Source organism: Eumetopias jubatus, unplaced genomic scaffold, assembly GCF_037043125.1.
Source record: "Eumetopias jubatus isolate StellerSeaLion01/CBP00866 unplaced genomic scaffold, mEumJub1_p1.0 scaffold_16, whole genome shotgun sequence".
In the NCBI taxonomy this organism is placed as follows: Eukaryota; Metazoa; Chordata; class Mammalia; order Carnivora; family Otariidae; genus Eumetopias; species Eumetopias jubatus.
The window spans coordinates 70731078-70738754 of NW_028274822.1; positions in this window are offsets into that span (position 1 = coordinate 70731078).

The following is a 7677-nucleotide window of genomic DNA, read 5'->3' on the forward strand; positions in this document are numbered from 1 at the left end:
TTCCCCATATTATCCTACCCTGCACCACCCTCCCCAGTCAACCTAGAAACCAAGGACTTGGTGATTTACCAGTAACAAGCACAATTCCTAGAGCTATGATTAATCTGCCATTATCTTTTTCTTCTGGTATTGTTATTTCTGGAGATTTGGACAGTGGGAGATGGACCATGCAGAGGAATAAAAGACCAGAGAGTCATCTAATCTACTCCCTAGGCTTTAGGCACACTGCACTGAAACCAATTCAGACTTCCAGAAAAGATAATTCTACCACCTTCTCTCAAATTCAAATCACATTGACTGCATCCCAAGCCCATTCTCTTTTATTCTATGTTGACTGGAGAGAACTATTTTCTTATTAAAATAAACACATTAAAATTGCATTGTAAGGTTAATCGGTAATGTTAATAAGTGGCAAACATAGGCCTCAAATAAGAGGCGGAAGTGCTAATAAAAATTTTGAAATGTTCAGAAAAATATGATCTGCATTTAAGAAAACCCCATCAGTGAGTGAAAATTGGCTTCATTATTAATATTTCCCCCATCCTGTTTCTCCTAGGGTCTGCAGTTATCTTAGCGAACTTGCCTCTCACTTTATAGGAACTTGTCTGCATTATGATTTAGTTCAGTGGCTTCTTTCTCATACTGTTACAGCTGGGGAGCCATTTCATTATGCTGGTGAGTTTCTGAATCTGCAATGCAATTAATTCCTTTAATAGGCTCCTCCTTAGGGAAGGCCTATTAGTAGACATCGCGAGGAATTAACATCTTAGTCCAGGAGAAAAGCTCTTTGGAGGCAGCAGTGAAACAGATAAATCTTTGTTGAGAGATGTGGCCAGGGGACTTAACCACATTCTTTGCGGTTTCAAAATGACATGCATATTCTGGGACCCATAGATAGGCAGAGATAGTTGTCATTCTCAGTAATGCCCTGACCACACCAGTTCTTTAACATAAAGAAGTAGTTCTAAATGTTATAATTTCTTAGAAGAAAGCAGCATGGCTGGTGTGCACTGAAGGCAGGGGAATGAAACTCTGCCCACTGCCTGCCTCTGGCTATGAGAAAAGGCTACTAGTCATTTAAAGCACACTTGAAGGCTGTTAGACAAATCTGTTTTATATTAACCTACTAAGGATTTTTTTCTCTCCTTTGATCTTGTGAAATAGTAATGAAGTCCTTCTGTTGGAGTTTGAATATTTTCTTGATTATTTTCGCATATGGTCTCTGGAAGCAGATTCTTTGGGTTCAACATTCTGCCTCTGCTATTTACTAGCTGGGTGACCTTGGGCAAGTGGTTTAACTTCTTTGTATCTTAGGTATCTCCTCTGAAATCGAGATAACAGCAGTACCTACCACATTTGGTTTTGGAGAGGATCAAATGAATGAGCACATGTGGGTGCTTGGTAGGTAGTGTCTGGCCCAGAGTCAGCGCCCCTCATGTTGACTAATATGGTGATTAGCTCTGCTGAGTGGAGGTCCCATCAAGCCATGTAGGCCTGAAACACAGAAGCTGAAAAACTCTGACAAAGCAGAGGAGTGGGCGTGTGGGCTCAGGGAGGGGCACTAGCTACAAAAGGACATGAGGGAACTTCTGGGAGTGACAAAAAATGCTCTATATCTTGATTGTGGTGGCGGTTACCCTGGGGTAAGGTTAAAAAAAAACCCACTCAAACAATTCTTTCCCTGACAAACTCTTTTTAATGTACTAGGCCAGGCCCTAATCACTCTGCATCTGGGTTAATGCATTAGTCTCTTGGTTGATTTTCTGTCTCAGCTCTTCTCTAATTCCTCCTTAACGTGCCCATGCTCACCCAGGCCTAGAACGATGTACGTTGCCATTTGTTTAATAAGGAGGGAAAGAAATGAATGTGTATATGCTAGTATGTTTACTTATTTATGCCTAAAATAGGTCTGGAAAGATATATGAGAAAGTGGTTATGTTAGTTACCCTACGAGGAGGGGACCTGGGTGGCTGGGGACAGGGTGGGAGGGATGTTTTTCATTATATAGCCTTTTGTTCCTTTTGAATTTTAAATCATGTGGATGTATTACCTAATCAAAAATAAATAAATAAAACATAGGAAATAATAAGAACCCTGCCAAATTCATCTATTCATTCAACAAATATTTACTGGGCACCTACCACTTTGCCAGGCATATAGCAGAGTTAACGTGTCCATGGCCATCATTGTGTTTCATCAGCAGGATCCTTCATAAACAGTGCATCACAGGCCCTGTCTGCTTGGTTGGCTTTATGGCTTGCTTATAGGAGATCGAAAGTGCACCAGTTAATTACAGTGGTCACGGCTGGCATATGATTTAGGAAAAAAACAGGTCAGGGTCAATTATGCTACACAGGATCTCCTTCCACATACTGAAAAGACATAAGAAGCTGTAGAGTAGCAAGGGTATCAGATAATACCTCATAACGAACAAGTACTGGGCATTAATTTTCCATGTGCAGGCATTCTTCTAAGCCTTTTACCTGTATTAACTCACATCTCATAATAACTTTGTGATGAAGACATTATTATTGCCCCCATTTTACAGATAAGTAAATTGAAGTACAGAGAGAACAAATAACTTGCCCAGAATCACAAAACAAGTAAGCAGGATGATCGGGGTTTGAACCCAGGCAATGCCTAACTCCAGAACCCTCCGTTTTAACCACTTTACCGCTTTTTGGGAAAAGGATTTATAAAATGTCCCTTTGCTCCAAAATATCTGTTTAAATTCTACCATTAATCAAAGTGTCATGGGGCGCCTGGGTGGCTCGGTCGGTTGAGTGGCCGACTCCTGGTTTCGGCTCAGGTCTTGATCTCAGGGTCCACACTCAGCAGGTAGTCTGCTTGGGATTCTTTCTGTCCCTCTCCCTCTGCCCCCCCCCCCAATAAATAAATAAATCTTTTTAAAAAATAAAAGTGTCTTAGAATTTTACAGGTGGAAGAGATCTCAGTATTCACTGAATTCAATGCTTATCCAAAGAGATGACATCCTGGACTACTTGGCTTGAACACCTCTAGTAATGAGGAACTCATTACAGCCAGAAGCAGTCCCTGGCTGACATCTCTAATTGTTAACAAAAAATTAAAATGTTGATTGCTTTCCATGTGCCAGGCACTTTGCTAGAGCATGGGGTAGCAATTTTTCAATATGCCAAGCCCAAATCTGCCTCCCTGCAACTTCTTTGGAACAACACAGATTGTGTCTGTGGTTCCCTGCATGTCATGACAGCCCCATATATATCTGAAGGCAGCTACAAAATTCTCCTTAGACTTTCTTCTTCCCTGTTTATTCAATCTGTTCTCAGATCACATTCCCTAGGTGAGATTCATTTTTCTTGTTAACAAGCTTCTGTTTTAAAATGCAAATGTGGGGGACACCTGGGTGGCTCAGTTGGTTAAGTGTCTGCCTTTGGCTCAGGTCATGATCCCAGGGTCCTGGTTTTGAGTCCCACATCCGGCTCCTTGCTCAGCAGGGAGCCTGCTTCTCCCTCTGCCTGCTGCTTCCCCTGCTATGCTTTCTCTCTCTCGCTCTCTGACAAATAAATAAATTAAAAAAAAATAAATAAAATGCAAATGTGGGAAGGCAGCACATTAAACCTAATCTTTTTTTTTTTAAGAATTTATTTATTTGAGAGAGAACACAAGCAGGGAGGAGAAGCAGAGGGTGAGGGAGAAGCAGATCCCCCAGCTGAGCAGGGAGCCCAATGTGGGGCTGGATCCCAGGACCCTGGGATCATGACCTGAGCTGAAGGCAGCTGCTTAACCAACTGAGCCAGCCAGGCGCCCCACATTAAACCTAATCTGATGCTTCCCTACCATCAAACTGTCTTGAGAGAAAGGTAGTTTTGCTCCGGGGAAAGGAGCAGGAAGGGTGTTGAGAACAGAGGCAACTGGGATCATGGTTCAACTGCTAGGACAGGTTTATTTTATTTTTTTTTAAAGATTTTATTTATTTGACAGAGAGAGACACAGCGAGAGCAGGAACACAAGCAGGGGGAGTGGGAGAGGGAGAAGCAGGCCTCCCGCCGAGCAGGGAGCCCGATGCGGGGCTCGATCCCAGGACCCCGGGACCATGACCTGAGCCAAAGGCAGACGCTTAACGACTGAGCCACCCAGGCGCCCCTAGGACAGGTTTAGATGGGGTGTTGATTCAGGATCTCTAGGGGGGCAAAAAGCAGCACAGTGATCATGAGCTCCTGAGACTAAGGAAGGGGACATGCCAAGAGTTAAAAAACAGCAAAAATGATGAACAGTTTAGCACTGGCTCTATGCATGCTGGGCAGTTAGCTTTCATCACCTTGCTTAATCCTCACAACAGGATCACTAGGTAGGTACCATCATTATCTACATGTTACAGATTGAGTAATCTGAAGGCTAGAAGGTGAAATAACTTGTCTAGGAAAAGGCAGTCTGGTTTTGAAGCCAGAAGCTTAGGCTTTTCCTATACTACTTTGAGAAAAGGAAGATGAAGACCTAACTTTGCCTGCTTACCCCAAAGCTGATCAGTAATTATCTAAATGGAACTCAGAAGCCTGAGACTTACAAAGCCTCAAGGAGTTCTGCAATACCCAAATAATGACCCCCCCAAAGTCCACTCTTTCATCAGGTTTCTGTCCCTAAGTATTTCAGTCCCCAAGGAATGTTCCATGCTCCATCAGTCTGTCTTAGATGTTTCTGATTCTCTCAGTCAGCCTGCCCCCTCTCCACTCCTGCCATGAGGAAACCCCCATACTGTTGAAACTTATGGCACAATAAGACCAGACTGAAATGTTTAATGAGACTTTTCCCCAGGATCCCCCATTGAGCAAGTCTCACATGCAATTTCCAGCCAGGCTGCAGGGATCAGTTTACCCACCACTTCCCACATGGTCAACCAATAGTTCTTGTGAGCCCACCGCCTCCTACAAAAGTCAGTCTCAACAACTGTGACACTCCCAGAAGGTAAAACCTTATTTGCAGAGATGTAGTGCACCCAAGGGGAAGTTACATGACCAGATTAGTATCTCAAGCCTCTCCATTTCTGGATAGGATCTTGGCTTTTTAACACTGCATAACCCAAGAGTCCATTATTTAAGGCCATCAAGGGTGTCCTCATCCCCTACAGAAATTGAAAAATTGCATAGTAAGTCTCAGCCAGGGCCTCATTGCACAACATACAATCATAGTTAAAATATTGCCTTTTTAAAAAAGTACAAACTAATAATTGCTAAAGAGGATACATTTGGGGGGTGCCTGGGTGGTACAGTCGGTTAAGTGTCCGACTCTTGGTTTTGGCTCAGGTTGTAATCTCTCTGAGTTGTGAGATCTGGCCCCGTGTCAGGCTCCACACTCAGCGTGGAGTCGGCTTGGGTTTCTCTCTCCCTCTGCCCCTCCCACTCGTGCTTTCTCTCTAGAATAAATAAATCTTAAAAAAAAAGAGGATGTGTTTGGGATAAACAAAGTCATGTTCTCACTTGTGTAGAGTCTAGATTCATACAGTGCAGAGGACCTTGCCTTAACTCTTAAAAGCAGTATGTTAAGCCTCATTTTATCTTCTGGATCTTCCTTCTGAATGGTGATGATTATAACTGAGAATTATTTGTACTATAAGAATCTGTGGAAATCTCTAAAGATCCAATATTATTGGATTTGCAACCACAGTTGACAATTCTTTTTTTAAGATTTTATTTATTTGCCAGAGTGAGAGAGAGAGAGCACAAGCAGGGGGAGCAGCAGGCAGAGGGAAAGGGAGAAGCAGACTCCCGGCTGAGCAGGGAGCCCGATGTGGGACTTGATCCCAGGACCCTGGGGTCATGACCTGAGCTGAAGACAGACGCTTAACTGACTGAGCCACCCAGGCACCCAACAATTGACAATTCGAAATACATTGAAACTGGCTCTATGTGTTTTTAAAATACATACACAACTCTGAACTTGTGTGAATGCAACTTTGACACTGATGAACATTTCTAGCCTCTTCCTGGCAGAAGTGAGCTGGAGAATGAAAGAACCAGACACCAGAGGGACCTGCAAGAGGGGAAATGAAGGTGTGGTTTCGGCGCCCGGCTTCAAAGGCTAGCAGCAATCATGAGCCTAACCCCATCTCTTTCCAGCTAAACCAATTTTCTGTAAAGACAGAAAAACCCCAAACAGCCGAAATCAAATTTCCCCTGCATCACTTTTAATTTAAGAATGTCCCAGTTTCCAAGCTGTCGTCATCTGGTCCTTGTAAGTGCATTGATGAACCAAGCACAGTCACGGTGAGGGAATGGTTGGTGTGATACAGTTCAGACTCCCCAGCTCAGAGTCCAAGTTTTCATTCTTTTCACTGAAGTTCCAGCTCCTTGATGAACTTGTTTACTCATTCCATTACTATCTAAGGCCAGAAATGAATAGACTAAAGATTTTTCCTCCCAAGAAATCATTCAATAAATAGAATTGAATACCCTCTAATCTTTATAGCTAGTTGCATATATGAACTCTGCTGTGTACAATCAGCTAGTTCACATTTTCATGGTTCTCAGATGCTCTTTTTTTTTTAAGATTTTATTTTTGGGGCGCCTGGGTGGCTCAGTCATTAAGCGTATGCCTTCAGCTCAGGTCATGATCTTAGGGTCCTGGGATTGAGCCAAGCATCGGGCTCCCTGCTCAGCAGGAAGCCTGCTTCTCCCTATCCCGCTCCCCCTGCCTGTGTTCCATCTCTCACTATATCTCTGTCAAATAAATAAATAAAATCTTTAAAAAAAAAGATTTTATTTTTAAGTAATCTGTATACCCAACATGGGGCTCGAACTCACAAACCAGAGATTAAGTGTTGCTTATTCTTCTGACTGAGCCAGCCAGGTGCCCCTCAGATCCTTTTATTATAGATCTCCTACTCTGTGTGTCTGTGCGCAGCCAAGGGCATAGCCCAGCAACTTCTATCTGCTCTCACACACACACACACACACACACACACACACACAGGATATACACATTCCACTTACTTGCATCAATAAAAGACTGTTCCTTTGGGGAAGGAGGGGTGTTTATAATAGAGACAATAAAATCACTATAGAAATTTTCCAGACAAATTTAGATTCTAGAATTTGACTTGAAATATCTTAGGCTAAGTTATGAAAATTATAAATATAGATTGAGAGTCAAATTCCCCTTTTAAACAAAATGATTTCTCTTGAAATCCAGATGGACTAATTACTCCATATAACTAACTTGTTTTGAGTCAAGGACTCCTAGAGTCTTTGTAAAGCTCCTTTGCATTCAAACATTTATAGTGGAGGTATGCTCACTACCTCATAAGCAGCTCATTTCAAAATTTTGGCAACATGTAGAGTTAAAAAGTTCCTCTTTATACTGAGCCAGATTGACCTCCTGTAGCTTTCACCAATTTGGTCTTAGATCTACTCTCTGGAGAGACACAAAATAAACTTAATCCCTCTACTAGACAGCTAATCTCTTTATATGATTCTCTTAAAAGAAATTGTGGTGACTCAGGCTACAATTCTATCAAGGATATAATAAAGCCAATACCTTTCCCTCCTCCTTGCAGTGGCAGAGTAAGCCTATGTGAGTATATTTATCATGCTGGGAGAGGGGAAAATGCTCCTCCCTGGCAGGCCCTGGATCAGTCTGGCAAAGGGTAGTGCTGGACAGGCAGGCTTTCTCAGATTTTCCTCTCTGTTATGATAACCCGCA